General features: G+C 38.2%; 1 pseudogene; it reads right to left on the reverse strand.

Annotated features, from left to right (window-relative positions):
- Window positions 1-1,455: 1,455 nt before the first annotated feature.
- LOC128863344 (uncharacterized) lies at window positions 1,456-9,494 on the reverse strand (annotated as a pseudogene).
- Window positions 9,495-21,874: the final 12,380 nt, after the last annotated feature.

Below are 21,874 nucleotides of genomic sequence, written 5' to 3' on the forward strand. Positions count from 1 at the left end.
CAAAGGGTTAAATTTAATGGAGTGGCTAAATTCGGAATCTCATTTGCCTCTTATTATAAAAAAATCACTGTGTACCAAATATTTAAGCTTCGTTTCAGTTTGTCTTCATTCTTTCACGATTTTATTTGGTAAATAAATCCAAATTTTTAACACTTCCAAGCACAACCATAGCACTATTAACAACAACAGCAATAATTGACGTGTAATAATAGGACTATGAATAAGTTCGTGCGGTTTTTTTGAAATTTGAAACTTTATTGACGTAAAATGGTTACAAATTTAATATTCAAAATATTGTCCATCGCTTACTACTACTTTTTCCCATCTTTCTGGCAATTCACGGATTCCCTTTGTGAAAAATTCGGTCGGTTTTGCCGCAATCCACGAATCGATCCATTTTTTGACTTCATCGTAATTACGGAAGTGCTGGTCAGCCAGGCCATGTTGCATCGATCGGAAGAGATAGTAATCGGATGGCGCAAGGTCTGGACTATACGGCGGGTGGGGTAGGACATCCCATTTGAGCGTTTCTAAGTATGTTTTGACCACTTGTGCAACATGTGGCCGAGCATTGTCATGTTGCAAAATAACTTTGTCGTGTCTATCGGCGTATTGCGGCCGTTTTTCTCGCAGTGCTCGGCTCAAACGCATCAATTGTCGTCGGTAGACATCCCCCGTAATCGTTTCATTCGGTTTCAGTAGCTCATAATACACAACACCCAGCTGGTCCCACCAGATACACAGCATAACCTTCAGGCCATGAATATTCTGCGCCGACGTCGATGTTGAAGCATGGCCAGGGTATCCATACGTTGCCCGACGTTTTGGATTGTCGTAATGGACCCACTTTTCATCGCCAGTCACAATTCGATGCAAAAAACCCTTTCTTTTGTGCCGTTGAAGCAGTTGTTCGCATGCCATAAAACGGCGTTCAACGTCTCTTGGCTTCAATTCATACGGCACCCAATGGCCTACCTTTCGGATCATTCCCATGGCTTTTAAACGTTTGGAAATGGTTGATTGATCAACTCCCAAAGTTTTTGCAACCTCTTCTTGCGTTTGAGCCGGATCTTGATCGAGCAATTCCTCCAATTCGGTATCCATGAACTTTGGCGGCGCACCCTCGCGTTCTTCGTCTTCCAAGCCAAAATCACCACTTTTAAAGCGTGCAAACCACTTCTGGCACGTTCGCTCAGATAGAGCATGCTCACCATAAACTTCCACCAAGATACGATGACTTTCGGCTGCTTTTTTCTTCATATTAAAATAATGAAGAAGAATTCCCCGCAAAAACACATTATTTGGCACGAAATTCGACATTTTCAAGTGTGGTAAAAATATTGTTGTTTACGCTTCAAATAAAAAACTTATACTGACGTTTGTGCCTTACGACAGTAGCTCTCCAATGAATGTTTGGAAATGTGGATCGATGGAATAATAATCAAGTTACGCCATCTGTTGTAAAACCGCACGAACTTATTCATAGTCCTATTACAATTTAATAGAATTCATAATAATTCTGGAGCTGGGAATTACTTTTTTATAATTTTAATACTCAAAGTAGCCGTTGTATAAAAATCTTGGCAACAGCTCTCTTAGCTCATTCAGCAGCTTTGGATCTCGTAGTGTGTTCTTCTGTGTCTCCTCATTTTCAACTACTTTGGCAATATCGCCTTTTTCATCAGCAAACGTATAGTTGAATACCAAAAAGGATAAGAGTAAAAAGAGTCCTGCGAATAAAAAAGTTTTCATGAGTAATTCTAAATGGAAAGCTATTGAAAAATTGTGTGAAAAGAATTAAAATATAACATTTGAAACTAAATTTATATTTCCAGCTTCATATATTGCGAATTTTCCTTCGTTAAAAATCGTTTTTGCAATCGGCTGCGAAACCATTTGTGATAGGGTTTTATGAGATTACTCGAAAGCTTCCAATTAAGAGGAAAATGGGCCCCTAGTTACACGTTCAATTATATCACTTAGAATAGGCACACCATTACTTGTTACAATGAAACTGGTAGCATCGCGAAACGTCGAGGAGGTGGTCATCAAATGGCGAAAACACTGAAAATATCTGACTGTAGTATCTGCCGCATACTGAAAAATGATCTCAAGGCTTGACCTTACAAGGCGCATGATCTCACACCAAAGCAGCAACAAGTCAGACTTGAGAGAACGAAGAAGTTGCTTCGCTTGGCCGAAAGCGGTCGATTTCCAAACATTGTGTTTTCCGACGAGAAAATTTTGCAAATTGAGCATTTCGTAAACTCCCAAAACGATAGCGTTTACTTGACCGACCGTTCATACGAGAATTTGAGTCATCGATTGCCCATCAGGTTTGGGCCGCTGTAACTGCAGATGGACGCTCTCCAATCATTTTCATCTTTATCGTGAAAGTATTCTGCAGGTTGCTTTGATGCCGTGAAGACGTTTCAACTGGACTTGGCACCGTCTCACAAAGCTCTAGTGAACAAAGAATGGCTAAACAACAACTTTCCGAATTACATAACGTCCACACAATGGCTACCAAATTCACCAGACGCGAATCGGATGGACTATTCTCTTTGGGCCATGTTGGAGAGCAAGGCCGAACTAAAAGATTCACCATTCTCGAGGCGCTGAAAAAAGTCATTGTCCACGAGGGGGCCAAAATACCTGGAAGTCACATTCATGGCAGCTTGCGATTCGTTTCTGGACCATCTCAAGGTCATAGTCAAGGCAAAAGGTGGTCATTTCGCAAAAGTACATTGATTCTTAATTTTGTATTATTTTAAAATATTTTTTGCTTTGAATTGAATAAAAGTAATTTTCCAAACTAAATTTATGGCCTTTTCAATTAGTTACAATTCGAGTGCCGGACGCCGCAGCTCCTAAATTTGTGCGATTGTGTGCGTTCCATCCCAATTGCACACTCTAATACCGATAGTCAATTTCTTGTACTAAAAATCTTGTGAATTGTGTCTTGTTGACAGTTTTTTGAGTTTGGATCTTAAACAGAGTCATTCATTATCATCTATTAGCGTTACAGCCCGCTGTGGGCTTTAGCTGACTTAGCAATCTTCCCCCATTCAACACGATCCAGCGCTAGAGATTTCAAGTTTTTTATGATTAATTTTTTCAGGTCCTCGGTGATGTTATGCAGTCAAGTTGTTTTTGGTCTGTCACGGGGTCTTGAGCATAAAGGCTTGTAGTTCATTCCTACAATAGGTAAATAGGTTTATAGGAACTTCGGGAAAGTGGGCTATTTCATGACTCAGTTCCTCTCGGGTCACGTATACTTTCGGAAATACCTATACCGAATGGCTAAGAAAAGTGACCCCAGGTGCATATACTGCGAAGCACCGACCGATGACGTCGAACACATGTTTTTTAATTGCGACAGATGGCTCGTGGAAAGAGATTCACTAAGGGAGCAGATTGGGGACAAGGTGATCGGCAGATGGCTTGAACTGGAATGCGGTTAAAAGATACGTTGAAGGCGTATTACGGAGCAAAAAGATAGAATTCGACGAAGTATATTACAACAATGCGTATCCTCACGGACAGAGACATAAGAAGACGAGCCAATAGCACGAAGCTGGCTATAATTGGTCCATATCATGGACGTCGTTCTGAGCCCTCCCGAACTAATGCAGAAAGTAGTTCCGGGAAGGAAGTCTTCTCAAAAGACACACACGACTCAGTAGACGACGGGGCATTGTGCGGGGGCATTGCTGTAAGTGCGGGGGCATTTAGAACCTTACCTCACCCACCAAAAAAAAAAAAATCTTTTTCGCGTATTTGACCAAATAATTTACGAAATATTCTTAGGCATTCCTCGTCTGCAAGATTCATGTGTGTGAATGAGCAATTAATAAATGGCGCGTTTCCACCTACGTGAGAGAGGAATCTTGGTTTCAGGAGATTTACTTGTATGTATGTTAGCGTAGTATGCACGATTCGCTGCCATAACCCTCTTTGACGCCATTGTGCGTCTTGATGCTTTCTACAAACGTGATGTTACGATGCCTCTGAAGGACAGATGGATTTTTATGAGGAGCTTTTCTCCCGGGGGGCTTGCTTGCACGCAACACACTAATGATGCCACAGCCGCCGTATTCCCCAGATCTAGCCCTCTGTGACTTGTTCTTGTTCCTGAAATTGAAGAGGCCTATGAAAGGACGACGCTACGCTACGATTGACGAGATAAAGACGGCATCGAAGGAGGAGCTGAACAAGAAAAAAAAAATTATTTTTTTAAGTGCTTCGAAGATTGGAAAAAACGTTGGCACACGTGTAATATCTCACAGGGATTAATTTGAAGGGGACAAAATAGATATTTAAGAATAAATAAATAATTTTTGAAAAAACACAAAATTCGCGATACTTTTTAAACACACCTCACATGTCATCTCTTTTCCGGTCTTTCCACTGTTAATTTGATTCCTCACTTACCCCAATATCTGCGCTTCTGCAGTTCTTGTCGAAATTCCACATTGGTCGGAATACGTCCCTTGTACTCTGTTCTGCGTAGAGTCTCCTGGAAATTCGTTATGTAATAATACAACAATTCGTCAAATTGTTCTCGTCGCATTTCGGGACTGAACATCATGATGAAGGCATAGTGTAGATCAATAGCTGGCGAACCAAATATGCTAATCTGATAGTCGAGCTGGAGTGAGGTGTGGAGTGGAGTGGATAAAAATGTTGTTTGATTAGAAAAATTGTAATTTATCAACGCTTACCAGCATGAGATCTTTCAGTTTGCCATCCACATTTTGCACCATTATATTTTTTGCATGAAAATCGCCATGATTTAGTACACAAATACCATCAAGTCTACCATCTCGGTTCTCATTAAACATATCGATGGTACGGGATAGAAATATATGTTCGACGGACTCAATGTGTGGTACGAATTTGCGAAGATCGGCATGTTCGCTTAAGACCTCTTTCATTAATTTAGTGGCATTCTTGATAAAGTTAAAGCTTTCTGGATCCACAGAATTCATGGAACCCTTGTCCATGCCAGCAAAGATGTTTGTTTTCTAGAAGGTGGAAGTAACAATTAATTATTGAGTTTTATTTGTTCATATGCTTTGATAAAAAATTATTAAAATAAAAAAAAGAAAAATTGCTAAATTTTTCCAATAAGTCGCTTTGCTATATGACAAGGCAAATTAAATACAGAAGATGGCGTTTCCGCAGAACCGTTCATTTATTTTTCGCGATTTTGTAAAGTGTGACGAAAAAAAAAAATAAAATGATCAAAAATTATACATGTACTTATATATAATTGGCGCGTACACCCTTTTTTGGTGTTTGGCCGAGCTCCTCCTCCTATTTGTGTTGTGCGTCTTGATGTTGTTCCACAAATGGAGGGACCTACAGTTCCTAGCCGACTCCGAACGGCAGACATTTTTTATGAGGAGCTTTTTCATGGCAGAAGTACACTCGGAGGTTTGCCATTGCATGCCGAGGGGTGACCGCTATTAGAAAAATGTTTTTCTTTTTTTTGTTTTTTTGGCGTTTCACCGAAATTTGAACCGACGTTCTCTCTGTGAATTCCGAATGGTAGTCACGCACCAATCCATTCGGCTACAGCGGCCGCCGACCTCCCGAAATAAGCCGTTGATTAATGCTCGTAGATCAAAGTTTTGTAGAGAACATTTGAACAAAGACATTTCGTTCTAGAAGTCCGTTGTTTTTGCGGATGAAAGCAACCTTTTTAGGTCTGATGGGAAGTCCTGCGTTTGGAGAAAACCAAACACCGCGCTTCAACCAAGAATATTAGGTGAAAAACTGTCTTCACAACCTCAGATAGTGGATCCGTTTAAAGAAAAACTTACAGCTAAAATGGTCGAATAATATTGGGAGGTTGAATTAGTTTTAAAGGTGACACACAGATGGCGCTATTTATCACTTTATCACGTTGACAATACTGAATATATATTCATGACAAAGCCTCATCCCTAGGCTTTGTTTATCAGTATCTGTCATTTCGCTGAAGTATAAACAACGCAGTGTTTTCGTACTCCGAGTATGTCAACTTTCGTGCCGTCGAAACGCAATTTGCGGGAAGCTTTGCTTTTCTGCTTCAATACTCCGTCGATTTCAACATGTGAGTACTGGTTTCGACGATTCAAAAGTGGTGATTTTCACACCGAAGACAAGGAGCGTCTTGGCCAGCCCAAAAAGTTCGAGGACGCGGAATTGGGGGAATTGGTAAACGAGGACTCGTGCCAAACCCAAGAAGAGCTTGCTGAATCATTGCAAGTGTCTAAAAGCGATGGGAATGATCCAAAAGCAAGGACATTGGGTCCCGTACGAGTTGAAGCTGCGCGACGTCGAACGGCGACTTTTTACGTGCGAATTGCTGATCGAGCGACAAAATCGGAAGGGTTTTTTGCATCGGGTGGTGACTGGCGACGAAAAATGGATCCACTACGATAACCCAAAACGCAAAAAATCATGGGGTTTGCCCGGCCACGCATCAACGTCGACGGCCAAGCAGAATATTCACGGCAAGAAAATCATGCTCTGCATTTGGTGGGATCAGGTCGGCGTCGTATATTTTGAGCTGCTCCAACCGGGCGAAACAATCACGGGGGATCGTTACCGACTGCAATTGATGCGTTTAAGCCGAGCATTGAAAGAAAAACGGCCGGAAACGGTAAAAAGGCACGACAAGGTTATTTTGTAACATGACAACGCTCGGCCGCATGTTGCTCAACCTGTCAAAAAATACCTTGGAACGCTTGGCTGGGAAGTGTTACCCCACCCGCCGTATAGTCCAGACATAGCTCCCTCCGATTATCATTTGTTCCGGCATATGAGTCTCGATTTGGCGGACCAGCGGTTCTCCTCGTACGAGGCTACCAAAATATGGGTTGAGTCATGGATAGCCAAGCAGCGGCCAGAATTTTGGAGAAACGGCATCCGGAAATTGCCCGAAAGATGGGCGAAAGTTGTAGCTAGCGATGGCCAATACTTCGAATAAAATATTTTGTACCGTTTTTTCACAATAAAGCCCCAAATCTTCGAAAAAAACCTTTAAAACTAATTCAACCTCCCAATAGTTGTGCAACGAACAGTTATATAATGCTGATGAGTCGGGGTTATTCTGGAGACTTTTGACAGAGAAAACGTACGCGTCAAGTTTGGCGAAGAGAGACCCAGGGGTAAAGTCCGAGAAGCAGCGAATCACGTTTTTATGCTGTTCAAACGCCACTGGATCCCACAAGCTTAAGCTTTTGGTAATTGGAAAGGCGAAGAATCCACGCTGTTTTAAAAACTTTCAGTGTCCCACCGACTATAAGAGCTCGAAATCCGCCTGGATGACGTCGGCTATTTTCAAGCAATGGTTTCATCAGTCATTTGTTCCACAGGTGAATATTCCCTTTAAGTTTTGCCCGATTTTTAAGATTAACTGGTTGTTTTTTAAGGTTGCATCGTTTTTAAAGGAGAAAGCCTTACCAATTAAAGGTCTCCTCCTAATCGACAACGCTCCTTCTCACCCAAATGAAGCTGAACTAACAACGGAGAATGGGCAAATTTCGGCAATGTTTATGCCACCAAACGTTACTCCCCTCATTCAACCGATGGATCAGAATGCAATGAAAATCACTAAGTTGCATTACAGAAACAGTCTTCTTGCTTCAAAAGCAGCGACAAAGTCTGATTTGCTCGAGTCTTTGAAAAAAATTAACTTAAAAACAGCTATAAAACTTTTGGATGCGGCTTGGTTTCGTGTTGGTGAAGCTACATTAGCTAAGTGCTGGAACAGTATTTAAATTTTGCGGTAAACAATGATGATCCCGATGATAATGTTCCGTTTGCGGTGTTAAAAGAAAAATGGAAGCTGAACTTCGCACCTTGATGAGCAACACCCTCGATTTTCTTAGTAGTTTAAATCCTAAGGTTCGTTCGTGTTGGCAGATATGCTCAAAGATATGTATGTGGGTTATTGAAAAAACTTTTTTTTATTGAAAATTTCAGATTGAATTCACCTTACCAGCCATTCATGAATGGAACGAAGATATCGAGGAGGGCAATGCAGATGACGATCAACAACAAGACGACGAATCCGATGATGACAGCGTATCAGAGCAACTGAAGGAAATTAAGCCGACTAAAGCAGTTGAAATTTCAACAAGGCGTTAATATGGGCTGGTCATGAAGATGTCGATCAAAATGATATGAGTGTCCTAAGACGGTTAAGGGAGAAAGCTGTGCTTCAAGTTTTAGAAAAACAGAAGATACAAAAAAAGATGACTGATGTTTTTAAACAAAACCATCGTATGACTTAATTTTCAATTAATATGTACCGAAAACAAGAATAAAATGTGAATTTGAAAGTGAAAAAATATATTTACTAAGTATTTTTGGGCATTCCAAAACGTGAACACTTTTGTTAACGTGAACTGCCTTGATTTGAATTAGTTCACGTTATCGAGCGTGCGCTGTAATATATTTTATAGATATCGTTCAACAATTTTTAAATCGCATCAAAAATATGAACACATATACATCTACATACACATACACACATTCGAAACCAGTTTACGATCCGTTAAAGTTTTTATTTTTTTTCATCGATAATTTTAAAATATACTTCAAATGACGCGTCGCTCACCTCTTGACTCAACTTGTAGCTGATCGCGTGCAACTTTGCTAGCTTCAGCAACGCTTTTTTTATTTCGTCCGAATTTATGTGGCGAAAACCAAGCGTAGTGTAACCTTGTTGTGTCAAATCTTCGAAAACCACAAATGAGGGGGAGGTGTCACTGCAGTGGATAAGTCTTGAAGAAGTGGAAAAGAAAAATTAATACTTTTCACATGGAAAGCATTTTGCACAGATATGCCAAGATTTTCACAACATCCATCAATCAGTAGAGATATTTGAAAACACACATTACAATAGTGATTTGTTTGCATTTTCCACCAAACACTTCGCACCACTCGAAACTCACTTTGGTCCCAAAACTGTATCGTCGCCATAGTGCCTCAGCACTCCCTCAATTATAAGGGCAGCACTTCCGTATACATACGAATTTCCGTTTGAAATAAATGCAAATCACCAACTAAATCCTTCTTTTGGCCCTCTACGAATGGTTCAGTTTTTATAATGTACGAATTTACTTTCTCCTGCGCTGGCTGTGTCCCCACAGTGTAACTGACTTTGGCGCGAAAGAGAACACTCGCATAGTGGTCGTTTTTCAATGTACCCGGCGTGAGTACCAGATCTGTTACCTGATGATGAAATGATGAAAATATTAAATGTCTCATGAAGTTGAGAAAAAAAAAAATGTTTCACCTTCGTACTTTTATTTTCCACATTTTTAAGCACTTTTTCAAAAAAATCCTTATTTAACCAATCTGGCGCGTTCAGCTCATCCTCATTGTACATATCGTTGTTCACCATTTTGATCACAAGCCTTTGCTATTTTTTTCTTCACTATTTATTATTATAAAACGCAAAATATATCACTTGTCACTCACTCACTTGTCACTAGTCGCGTACTTTACAGCTTAAGTTTAGTTGACATAAAGAAACTATGAATCGTTAGACATCCAGTTTTATAGCCTGTGTTACACTTGAAATGCTGAGTGTTTGTAATTTTGAAGCGCATCTATTGTTGTTTAAGTCCCTTATCACATCTATATTGTGTTAATTGAATAAGGCTATTATAGATAGTTCCAAGTTCGGGAGTAGTTGCACCCCTTATACCCAGTGCATGTTCTCATTCAAATGTCATACATTTAAGCCTGATACAGGTAAGCAACTGACAGATGAACCAAACTGGAAAATAATATATGGTCAAGTTTTGTTGGAATATTTTACAAGAGTTACGCGTTCCAGAGCAGGAAAGCCATAGAGAGACTGCCCGCAAGCAGATGACTGCACATCTATTGGGTACCCGAACATAAAAGCATTGCAGGAAACGAAATTGTAGATGAGATGGCCAAAAGCGCTGTTTACATATCTTTTGAGTAATAAAATGACGTGAAACCTTTAATTGCGATATATCAAGAAAATACTGATGGACAGGAGGTGTAACAATCGAGCCACTTGCAAAACCGCGAAAATTTCGAATGCGTATAATGCAGATAAATACGCCAGATTCGTACTTGCCCTGTCTCGAAAGGATAGAAGAACTATCGAAGGTATACGGATAGCCCACAATTGCCTAGCGGGACATGCATACAGATAGGAATCGCAAACAACATTAACTGCAGATTTTGCACTAAACTCGAAGAGAGGGAAATGCTAGAACACCTTTTACGTTCTTGCCCTGCAGTCACTAGAACTCGAATGAAATGTGTAGGAGCTCTACAAAATAACTTATTATAAAAAGTCTATCACAAAGAAGCGCAAAGGTCAAGCTGCACATGGTACAACAAAGGACTAAAAGGACTAGCTTTACATAACAATAACAATTTAGTATTTTCTTAATTAAATCAATGCAGTTAGTGTAATAATTTTGTTGAAACATTTTCTGACATTTTTTTTTTTGCTTTTCCTTATTAACTCAGTGTAATTCCTCGACAATACTCGGTTTTGCGTTGGTTTCGTTAATCGTTCTGAGATACGCAAATTTAAATTACCGTAAATTTAAATCTTTCCCAAGCTTTTTTGAAACAGTCATATTTGAGGCAGACCACTGTATTAGTTAATGAAATGGTTGAAATATATTGAAATTTGTAAACACTCAACAAGCCATTTCTAAGCGTTTAAAAGCAGCCGGATACATTCACAAACAAGGAAATTGGGTGCCACACGAATTGAAGCCGAGAGATGTTGAGAGACGATTTTGCATGTCTGAAATGCTACTTAATCGCCACAAAAAGAAATCGTTTTTGCATCGTATTGTCACTGGCGATGAAAAGTGGATTCATACGACAACCCAAAGCGTAAAAGATCATATGTGAAGCCAGGCCAAGCAGCCAAATCGACACCAAAGCCGAATATTCATGGTTTGAAGGTAATACTCTGTATTTGCTGAATCAGAAGGGTGTGCTGTACTGTGAGCTGTTAAAATCCGGCCAGACGATTACGGGAGAGCTATACAGGCAACAATTGATACGTTGGAAACAAGCAACAGCCGAAAAACGGCCAGAATGGGTGACCAGACACGAGAAATTGATTTTCCATCATGCCAATGCTCGGCCACATGTTGCGGTACCGGTCAAAAATTATTTAGAAAATGCCGGATGGGAAATTCTACCTCACCCGCCTTATAGCTCAGACATAGCTACCACTTGTTTCGGTCGATGCAGAATCACCTTTCTGGAATACGGTTCACCAATGAAGAAGGTATAAAAGTATGGTAAAAAGGTATGGCTTGATGACATTCTCGGCGCAAAGATGAAAAGTTTTTTGGGATGGAATACATAAATTGCCTAAAAGATGGGAAAAAGTTGCCGCTTCCGATGAACAATATTTTGAATTAATTATTTTTTCACATTTATACTTAAATACTCGTAAATGTTTTTTTTTTAACAAAAAAATACGAAATTAATTAGTTGTACAGCGAATATATTTTTAATTTTTTGTTCAAACATCCCATTCTTTGGCAGGCACTTACACAAGTCCGAACGGCAGATATTTTTTATTAGGAGCTTTTTCATGACAGAAATGCACTCGGAGGTTTGCCATTGCGTGCCGAGGGGCGGCCGCTGTTAAAAAATTGTTTTGTCTTAATTTGGTGTTTCACCGAGATTCGAACCTATGTTCTCTGTGAATTCCGAATGATAGTCACGCACCAACCCATTCGGCTACGGCGGCCGCAGTAACAACAAATAAGTATTATAAATTTACTGAAAGAAATTTCGTTTGTTGTCGTAAGAATTCAGCAGCGCCGCTTTTTGAAGGTCATAGCTAAGATGCGTCTCCAATTTGAGCTTCTTGAGGTTTTCCGACAGATTTACGTGAATGAGTCCGTGGGCCGATATGATTAGTGGCAATGTAAATGACCTTTCTGAGTTTCCACTGCCGCTTGATGTCAATTTTATTTATTTTTTATTTATACTAAACTACTTTTCTTTGCACAAAGTTGCGACATTCTACTGCCCTAGTGGACATGGGTATAACAATTCGCAAAGCTGCCTGCAACCTGTTCATAATATAAATTATGGAAAGATAAAGCGAAAATGATACGTACACTCTTGAAAAATATAATGGAAACACATATTTTCATATGATTTTTAACAATTTTTTTAGTTTTGATTACCCTGCATATTTTGTATGTTACAAGTTTAACCAATTCAAGACAATTAAAAAAAAACCTTTTTACAAATATTTTTATTAATTTACATTATCATTTCAATTAAATTTATTCATTATTTAAGAAATTATATTATTGGCGTAAACCTTCTCTCTCACGTGACCCCAAAGAAGAAAAACACAAGGGGTTGAATCGCCAGATCTCGGTGGCCAATTGTGATCACCTCCTCGAGAGAAAACTTTTCCTGTAAAAGATCAATGGTTTCGTTGCTTGTGTGGCACGTAGCGCCGTCTTGTTGAAAATAAACGTTCCAATTGCGGCCATAAAAAATCGTTAATCATCTCTCGATAGCGCAATCTATTCAAAATAACATCTGTTATTGGAAAACCCTTTATATTATTATATTATAAATTATTATTTAATTTTAACTTGTATATATTTGTAGCAATTCAGTGGTCTCTTATGTTGATAATTTAATTTCAATCTTAAATATTCTAAAAGACTTGAATTGTTTTGAATTAATATCTCAAATGTCTGTTCTTAATTTTGTGTTAGACATTAATGAATAAATAAATAAATAAATAACTAAACAATTTAAAAAAATAAATAAAAATAAATAAAGAATTAAATAAAAATAAGGGGGATAAGTTTTCGTCCTTTCTTAGCAAAAGTTGCGAATCACTTAAACAATTAAATAATTCATGATATTATGTCAAGTGTATGCCATTGGAAGCTACAACTTTAGTCCATATTGCAGGCAGCATACGGATTCCTCTGAAGAAGTTCGAGTTCTTTTGACTCGATCTGTTGACCACGGCAGTTTGACGCGGCTGAATTCCCTTTTATCTTGCTCTGGTGCAGTAAATAAGGCATCGTTTATTTACTGTTTGGAAAGGCTGAAAACTTCATTTTATTTATTAATAAGTTTACAATTGATATGTGAAAATATTTTATGAAACGGAGAGGTGAGAATGCGAAATGGGTTGCCAAAGTAACCTTTCGCAACACGATCCTTTCATTGAGCCAGTTGCGATGCTCTGGTAAATAGAGAACCGCTCTCCAGTAAGGATTGACTGCATTGAGCGGAACAGATGGTAATCCGAAGGTGCAATGTCTGAGAGCTCGATTCAAGCGCATTAGCTGCAGTCGGCGACGATCACCAGTGATGGTGTCAGATGGTTTAAGGAGTTCATAATAGATGAGACCCTTCTGATCCCACCAGATGCACAACATAACCTGGCAGGCTCCAATATTTTCGACGCTTAGGGTTAACGTAATTGATTAATTTTTCATCGACAGAGACGATGCGATGCGAAAAGCTTTTTCTTCTCCGCCGTTCAAGAAGCATCTCACATGTCACCATACGCCTCTCGATATTCCTTTCCTTCAGTTGATGTGGCACGGAGTTACCCAGTTAGTTGCTTTTTGGACCATTCCCATCGCATGCGGACGAGTGTGTTCTTGCTTTGATATTATTCTTGCTCATTTGGGGCCTCCGTCACAGTGGAAAAGCGGGAAACTGCTGGGCTGACAAGCTCGCCAGACAGGCGACTCTCGAGTGGGTTTCATCGCAAAACGAGAGGATTGGGGTTCCCTTGAAAACCTGCGAACTGCTCCTGGAAAGATGAGGCAGTGAGTGCTGGATTAGCGCGCAGATGTGCAAAATGGCGAGATCCTTCTGGACACGGTTAGATCGGAGGCGCTCGCGAGAACGTCTGAGGCTAACAAAGCTGAAGCTTTTTGCTATAACGTTAAAGATGTTTGTTCTCTTTCCAGAGTCTTACGGTTTCTTCATCGAGTTTTTGTTTTTGGTACGTACGGAGTAGTATTAATAATTTTTTCTTTTCCACCCCATTAATTCTGCGCTCCATCTGCTTTTTCTTGCTTTCTTAAATTTTTCATTACTTTGACTCTTTCTCCTTACAACGCCTAGACCCATTTTAGAGAAGTAATTTTCCCTTCAAGGGCCACTGAGCGAAATTTATAACAGCTACAATTTTTTGCTATCGCCAAACAGTTACCGTTTCAATTATTTTTTCCAAGCACAAACCACAATTTAATAAAAAAAAATAAAATGCGATCGTTTTGATTTTATAGTATGTTATTATTAACATCAAATATTATACAAAATAATTTTTTTTTTACATATTTTCTTGTAGTAGGGTGGCAGATGGAAGCAAGCGTCTTAAAAAAAGATAGGTGGTTTGTCAACAGGATTTTTGCTCTTCAGGACATCTGAAACGAAAAAGTTGAACTGATTATTTTTCTGTAGGCATCTCATTCTGGCGGGTGCTACAATGGGAAAGTATTTTTTGAAAAATAACAAAATGGCGAACTTTTGAAACATACCTTTTTTTCCAAAATAAGAATGAGGCAAAATAGAAGATGAAATATAATACAGATCAAAACACAATCTTAGCAAAAATATTCTTTTGCAAATAAGAAATTATTATTGATCTATTGTGAAAGGCCTATTTTTGTAACCCTAGAGTTTTAGGCTTTTTCAAAATTTTAGCACAATTTTAGGTTTGTTGTTCCAAAGATTGCATGGAGATACTAAGATACCACCAAGGCGATGAAGTCTCTGTCTGTCCAACGCAGGACATTCACAAAGCACATGCTCTGAGCTTTCTATGTCCATTTCGCAAAAGCGGCAGACATTGGTCTCAGATAGACCAATATTATTTAGATGATACCTCAGGCTGCAGTGACCTGTGAGGTATCCTGTTAAAAGACGCAGATCTCCTCTGCTTAGTGAGAGAAGCTTGTCAGATATTCTTTTGTTGGGACTTAGGAATAGTTTGTCTTAACGCTGACCGGCACAGTTTAGCCAGTGTGCAGCAAATTTCCTTTCTTCCCATTGCCTAAGGAAATCATTCATGTGTCTTTTTGTGAGTCCGCAGAAAGGCTCAGGACCAGTAAGTTGCATATTTGCTAGGTCATCAGCCATTTCATTTCCCTCTTGCCCTTCATGTCCCGGAATCCAGCCTAGTGTTACTGTGTTGAGGTTTCCTAACGTGTTGAGGAGGTTTAGGCAATCATTTACCAATTTAGAGGTGATAGTTGTTGATAGAAGGGCTTTTAGGGCCGCTTGGCTATCTGAAAGTATGTAGATGTGAGTACCTCTCATTTTCCTGCTAAGGCATTCTCTCACACATATTTCAATGGCATGTATTCCTGCCTTGAATATAAGTAATACAGATGATTCGAAAAATTTAAGTGCACTGTTGCCATTTTATTTTCCAATAGTGTACTTATATGTATATACAGAGTACAATTTAACTGGCGAATATCGCGCACTGCATTGCGGAACTCAATTGGAATTGCACATGCGAGTAAATATATCGCGTGCACATTATAAAATATTTCAAGCGGACAGATACCCTGTAGGAAAATCTAATAGTACCGAACTGATGCGCTAATAATTTCTAAATAAGCAACTGCTGAATTTAAAACCCCGATCCCTAGGAGGTGTCAACTGTTCTCAACTCTATAAGTTTTCCGATAGTCCAGAAATGTACTAGTAATTATAATTCGACCGATAACAAAAACTGACTCTGATTTGTAACAGTTCAGCAAAGAGAGGGCATTAATCCGGTAACGCGCAGCTCAACATTAGCAATAATAAAAATTGCTAGTCTCAAAGACTTTTGCTTAATTAATCACTTCATTCAGCTCATTCATCTTCACTTTCAGTTGTAAATATCAGAGGAGACTAAAGAAGCTGTACTAGAACTAGTGTTGCATGCCAAAAATCCCATCATTGCCAATTTTCAATATTAATTTTGCATGAGCCATTCGAAAACCTTCAATGCAGATTCTCGGAGAAGAACTCATTATTAAATGAAATGAAAACTAATTAAAAATAAAAAATGCATAAACCAAATTAAAATCACGCTAAGTAAAAAAGAAATTCATGCAGTTCTCCGCCTTCTTCTTCTTATTTTTCATTGCTACGATAACCGCTCAAGTGATTTTGGCCGAATTTCTCGTCTTTCTCTTGCTAATCGGCACCAAGTGAAGCCAAGCCCATCTCCACCTCATCTTTTCAACGCAAAGGAGATCCTCCCCTTTCTCTGCTACCGCATCGAATACTTTCTGAGCCGGAGCGTTTCGAACGACATTACACTGTCAACAAAGCCGCTGGCTGTTTATTCGCTGCGTTATGTCAATGTCCTTTCCTTTCGTTCTATCGGTTTCTTCTTATCTTTCATTATAATCTAACCTAACCTATGACTATGTTGTAAAGCTCATAGAGCTTATTATTCCACCGCCTAAGATACTCACCGCCGCCAACGTGTAAAGGTCCAAAAATCTTACGCAAACACTTCAAGGGCCGCCTCAACGGCTATTGCCATCGTCTAAGCTTCTGACGACAGGCTCAAACAATAATTCACGGCCCAAACACCGTCTTCATCGATTTGTCGTCGTTACTTTTCGACTTTGATCCCACCAATCTTTGATTACCTATGGCGAGGTGCTAACTCGATAGTAATACTGAACGAGAAAGGATGGGTGGCAATAACTCCTCCTTGAATTACGTAAAATTAAATACCTATCATGCAACCATATTACCGCGTTTTTTCAGTATTAGTCTATGTAATACGTGCAATAAGGACAACATTTCTTGTCTTCTTTGTTTTTCATGGTGTGAGATGGCATATTTTTGGACATTTCTTCAAAAATGGCTAATTTTTGTTGTTTTGCCACTTTTTTATATCTGCGTAATCTCTCAATACTATGCCTCCTATATTACGAAACAAAAACAAATATACTATTGTATAAATGCAGAAGTGTTGGCTATTAAGGGGAAAATTCACCTACTTTATTCACACCAATTCTCTGTTTCACTAGTTCAGATGTTCGCTGCAGGGTATTTTTGTTGGACTCGTCGTTTTAATTCTTCGCGTTATCTACGAACAATTACATTAGACTGCGTTGTACTCAAATAACTGCTGTTACTTTTACGACGAGTAAACTAAGCAAATGCATTCAGATATTCTCATTGTTGCACACCCCTCGATAGAATTAGAGAATTTAATTATTATTCATCCATCAGTATGGCACAGTGACTGACATGATAATTTATTAAGCAATAAGCTATTTTTATTTATATACTTACATATATGTATGTCACGCTTATAAATAAAACAACTTTTGGATTTACATTTTGCGTTGTTTATATTAATCTTTACGATTTAAGTCGGGGTAGTAAGACACGGACGGTCGCCGTAGCCGAATAGGTTGGCGCGTTACTACCATTTGGAAATGCCTGGGTATGAAACACCAAACTGATGAAAAAAGTTGTTTCTGCAGTGGTCGTCCCTCGTGTGTATTTCTGCTCTGAGGGTATTTCCTACCTCCGAGTGTTTTTTCTCTTCATGAAAAGGCTGCTCATAATAAACCAACTTCCGTTCAGAGGCGGTGTAAAATTGTAGGAAAAACATCGATATTTACACCTAAAATTTGAGGATGAGTTTGGCCAAACACCAAATAAAACGTGTAGGCATCATATTGTATATATACGGTACTTGAGGACAGCTTGAGAATAGAACTAATTAACCTTTATTTTGAATCAAATTTATTGAAACTTCACAAATTTTTAACACAGCATTAACTTATTATAAATCTATAAAATCATTCAATGAAAATTAAGGAGTTATATACCTTGTGTTGAACAAAAAAAATCGAAAATTTGTTTATGGCATATTCTAAAAGTACATCATCTTAACCACCGTGGAAGCGCGCGACTGTTTTTGGAACGAGAACTGCACGCAAAACTTTAGACGCGATTATCTCGAATCTGTTATGTTTATCTGTTTTTTGAAAATTGCCGTCGCGGTGATCATTATTTATCAAAAACTATTTCACCGATTGCATACACTTTTTTTTTAATTATTCGAAGTTACAACCTCGTGAATCTGAACGGTTCACTTTTTATAAATATTTGCATAGTTCGCTGCAATTAATTTTTTTTTTCAACCCCTCAAAAATCGTTTTTTTGGTGCAAAGCGGTTTTCATATCGAGAAAATTTTTTTTTGGGTAAATAAACTGTTCAGATTGACTAAAAAACATTTTTCTACAACAATATTTAATTTTTTTGATTTCAGTTGAGCTGCTCATGCGCTACCGTGATCATCGCAAGCCTCTTCTAAAAAACGGCGTTACGGGGAGGAGCGAGATATCAACAATAAATAATAAATTTTTTAAAAATAAAAACATCAAAATGTATGCTTCGAGAGTTACCCTTCAGTATGCTAAATGCCTCATTTGAATAAAAGATCTAAAACATATTTAAAAAAAAAATATGACAATCGTCCATTTTTTCGGGCTCACAAGGTATATAACCTTTTAAAATAACTGCAATAACCTCCTCCATTCGGATCCGTAAACGATTTCATGCCCGAATCAAATGCTACTCATTCATATTGGAGATAATATTCTGGTAATTTCAGAAAAAACCATAACATCTCAGGCGCTTCAGTAGGTTTATTTTGTTTAGGAGGCATTTTGATAAGATACCTCGCTTCTCTCGTGTTTGCTCCAATATAAACTGTCTACTACGCATAACGTAAATCTTCATGGCGAACTCGACGGATAAGACCCTCGGAAACATTAAGCTCCCGCGTAAGAGCGCTTACTGATTCTGCATATCGGACAGTATCAGAAAGTTCCACGAGTTTTTTGTGTTTTGCAACAGATTCTGCAAGGGCGATTTTGCCGCTTCCAATAACGGCGAACCTCACAAACGAATGAACGAGTGCATTTAAGGAAAATAGAGATTTGTAAATCGGTGTGATGTGCGCAAATAGCGACGGTAGCTGCATGTCTCTGCATTTCTTGAGTTAAGTTGTAGTCTTTGATGTTTCCATTTCCTAAAAAAGAGCGAAAGGAAAAATAATGGTTTCGGAAAGTTGTAGGCACACATATGAATGCCTCAAATACCGTATGCACCCTGTATAAATAAATATATTGTATATATATATGTATACGGGACTTAAATTTTTATTTCACAATTTGATTTATTTTAATTTATTTAATTTTTTCTCAATCGCAATGACTTTTCTAACATACAAACATATAATATATATATATATATACAAACAGGAAAAACTGTTGGAAGGCAGTAATTTGGAAATACCAACCTTCAAACTTAACAACTCCATTTCGTTTTCGTAAAGAGTTTCACTATCATTCGGTATTAAATAAGTAAATAACAGTTTAGCGATTAGCTACTTAGCGATGCTTTAAAATTTTATTCGTAAAAAAATCTATAAAAATAGTTACGTACTAATTTCGGTATATTCTGTGAGTCCTCTTCAATCGCTATTCACTGTTTACTTCAATTGCAGGGAAATTTCGAAACCATTTAATTTTCCTACTAAATTTCCCCAAATGATTGCGCTGCAACGGTTCGAATGATTGCATTCCATTGCTCCAGCTATTGCTAGTGCTCAATGAGAATTGAAGTTCAATTAAATGGAACGCACGAGCGATAGAAAAATTGCATCCAATTAAGCATTTGTGTATATGTATTTAGTAATTTAAATAAAATATTTATTACTGCAGCAGCTGTTTACACTTAATTCCAACAAGCCCTGCAATTAGTTTGTTCTCTTACTGAGAGCAACGAGGAAATTGTTAGTGTCTTGTGTGGGCTGTGCAAGCGGTGGTTTCGCTATGTAATTCGAAATGGTTAAAGCGCGAAATAATGAGAGATTTTAAAGCGTTAGCGAGATTTGATGTAAGCCCTCACATGCAACTGGAGTAAAGAGTAACTTCTAAAGGTAGACATACAGATGGAAGAAATAGCAACTAATATACGATTTGTCTCTATGGCGAGTAGGAGTGATATGACGGGTGTTATATAGGTACAGTAAGAATTTTCAAAAAATCGTTTTTGTTTTTATTTTATTTTCTTATTGTACATATATGTATAAAGAAAGCCCACAGAAAATTTAATATCGTTCCGGGGAATATTTTCGAAGTTACGCGCAAATTTGAAAAGGCGTTTCAGAGAATTTTTACGCTAGAATAATTTTCAAACTTAAAACGCCTTTTTCTTCAAACCGTGTTTTCGAAGTTGGTGGACACGATTTGTCAAAAACGGCTGAACCGATCGTCTTGAAATTGTAACACAGCCTTCTCAGATATATTCACCAGGTATCAATTGTAGAAATAAGAATTCTGATGTTTTTTTTCTATTTTTTTAGGCAATTATTCGCGAAAATTTTTGTAGGAAACTCAATTTTTTTCCTATGACCGACATTTTATCAAAAATTAAAATTTTGACTGTTCCTTCGATTAATATCTAGATTTATCTATCAATAAAAAGAATGTAATTGGTTTTTCGATTTCAGATAATTCAAACTGGAGATATTGTGTCCACCGCCGGACGCTTGCTTTTGGAGGACGCTTGGGAGACCATCTTCAGCAGCCGTGCACTTCAATATTTTCATTAACTTTACGTGCTATAATTAACTTTAAAGTAGACATTATTTGAATAATTAAAAATTGTATTTGTTTAATAAAATCGTTCTTTCTAAAAAATTCTCAAAGAATCGTGATTTTTCAGCCTTACGAGTGTATACTATATAACCCCTTTAGGACAGCGCTAAATTGAGTGGGTACTAGAAGGGGCTACTAAAATGCAAGTGAGTTCACAGTAATTAGGTAGAGTTTTGATTTATTACACACTAGCGAACCCGGCCCCCTTCGCTGGGCACACTAAAATAGAATAGATATGGTTTAGAACAGAAAATATATGATTTTCATATTATTTATTTCTTTATTCTTTATTCAAGCGCTTTGGCATAAACAATCTTTTTTGTTTTTCTATTTGTTTTTGAGTAAATATAAAATATAAATTGAAAATCAGGAAAAAAGAATATTGTTTTTAAATTTCAAATCAACGCATATGAATAAACAATGATCTTTTTTCCTGATCATCCATGAATTTTTCGTTTCAATTTATATATTTTATTAAGCATTGGAGTCTATTATTGCGACAAACTCAGTTAACCTCGGTGAGGACTGACTACATCGTCGCGATGGTAACGTTCAATAGGAATTTTGCCACACTCTTTCCATCTAAAAAAGAATGGAATAAGGGATTCTCTCTAAACAACTTCGATACCACAGTCTATACAGATGGCAGTAAAATGGATTGTGGTGTTGAAGCTGGTATATATTCTCATAGACTTGGAATTGAAAAATCTGTGCGTCTCCCTAATACCAGCAGCGTCTTCCAAGCGGAAGTACTAGCAAATGGGGGAAGCCTGTAGGTTACTAATCGCAGATTTCTCTTTTAAGGGCAATATCGCTTTCCTTTGGGATAGCCAATCCGCAATCCAGGCACTGGACGCGACTATAACAACCTCTAAAGTGGTGGAGCAAAGTAGGAACAGCCTCACCAACTTGAGTGAAAACCATAGAGTAACCTTAATTTGGGTCCCGGGACACCGGAATATAGAAGGTAACGAAAAAGCTGATGAACTGACAAGAGGGGGATCTGCCATGAATAGACTTCACTCCACTAGGTGCGGTCAAGAATGCAATTTCCCTAAAATACCTTCGAATTGCAGATTGTAGATGGAGAGACCAGACGAAATGCAAAATTAACAGAACGTTATGGCCCACCTACAACCTCAAGCAATCGTTGATATTA

Source organism: Anastrepha ludens, chromosome 2, assembly GCF_028408465.1.
Source record: "Anastrepha ludens isolate Willacy chromosome 2, idAnaLude1.1, whole genome shotgun sequence".
Classification (NCBI taxonomy): Eukaryota; Metazoa; Arthropoda; class Insecta; order Diptera; family Tephritidae; genus Anastrepha; species Anastrepha ludens.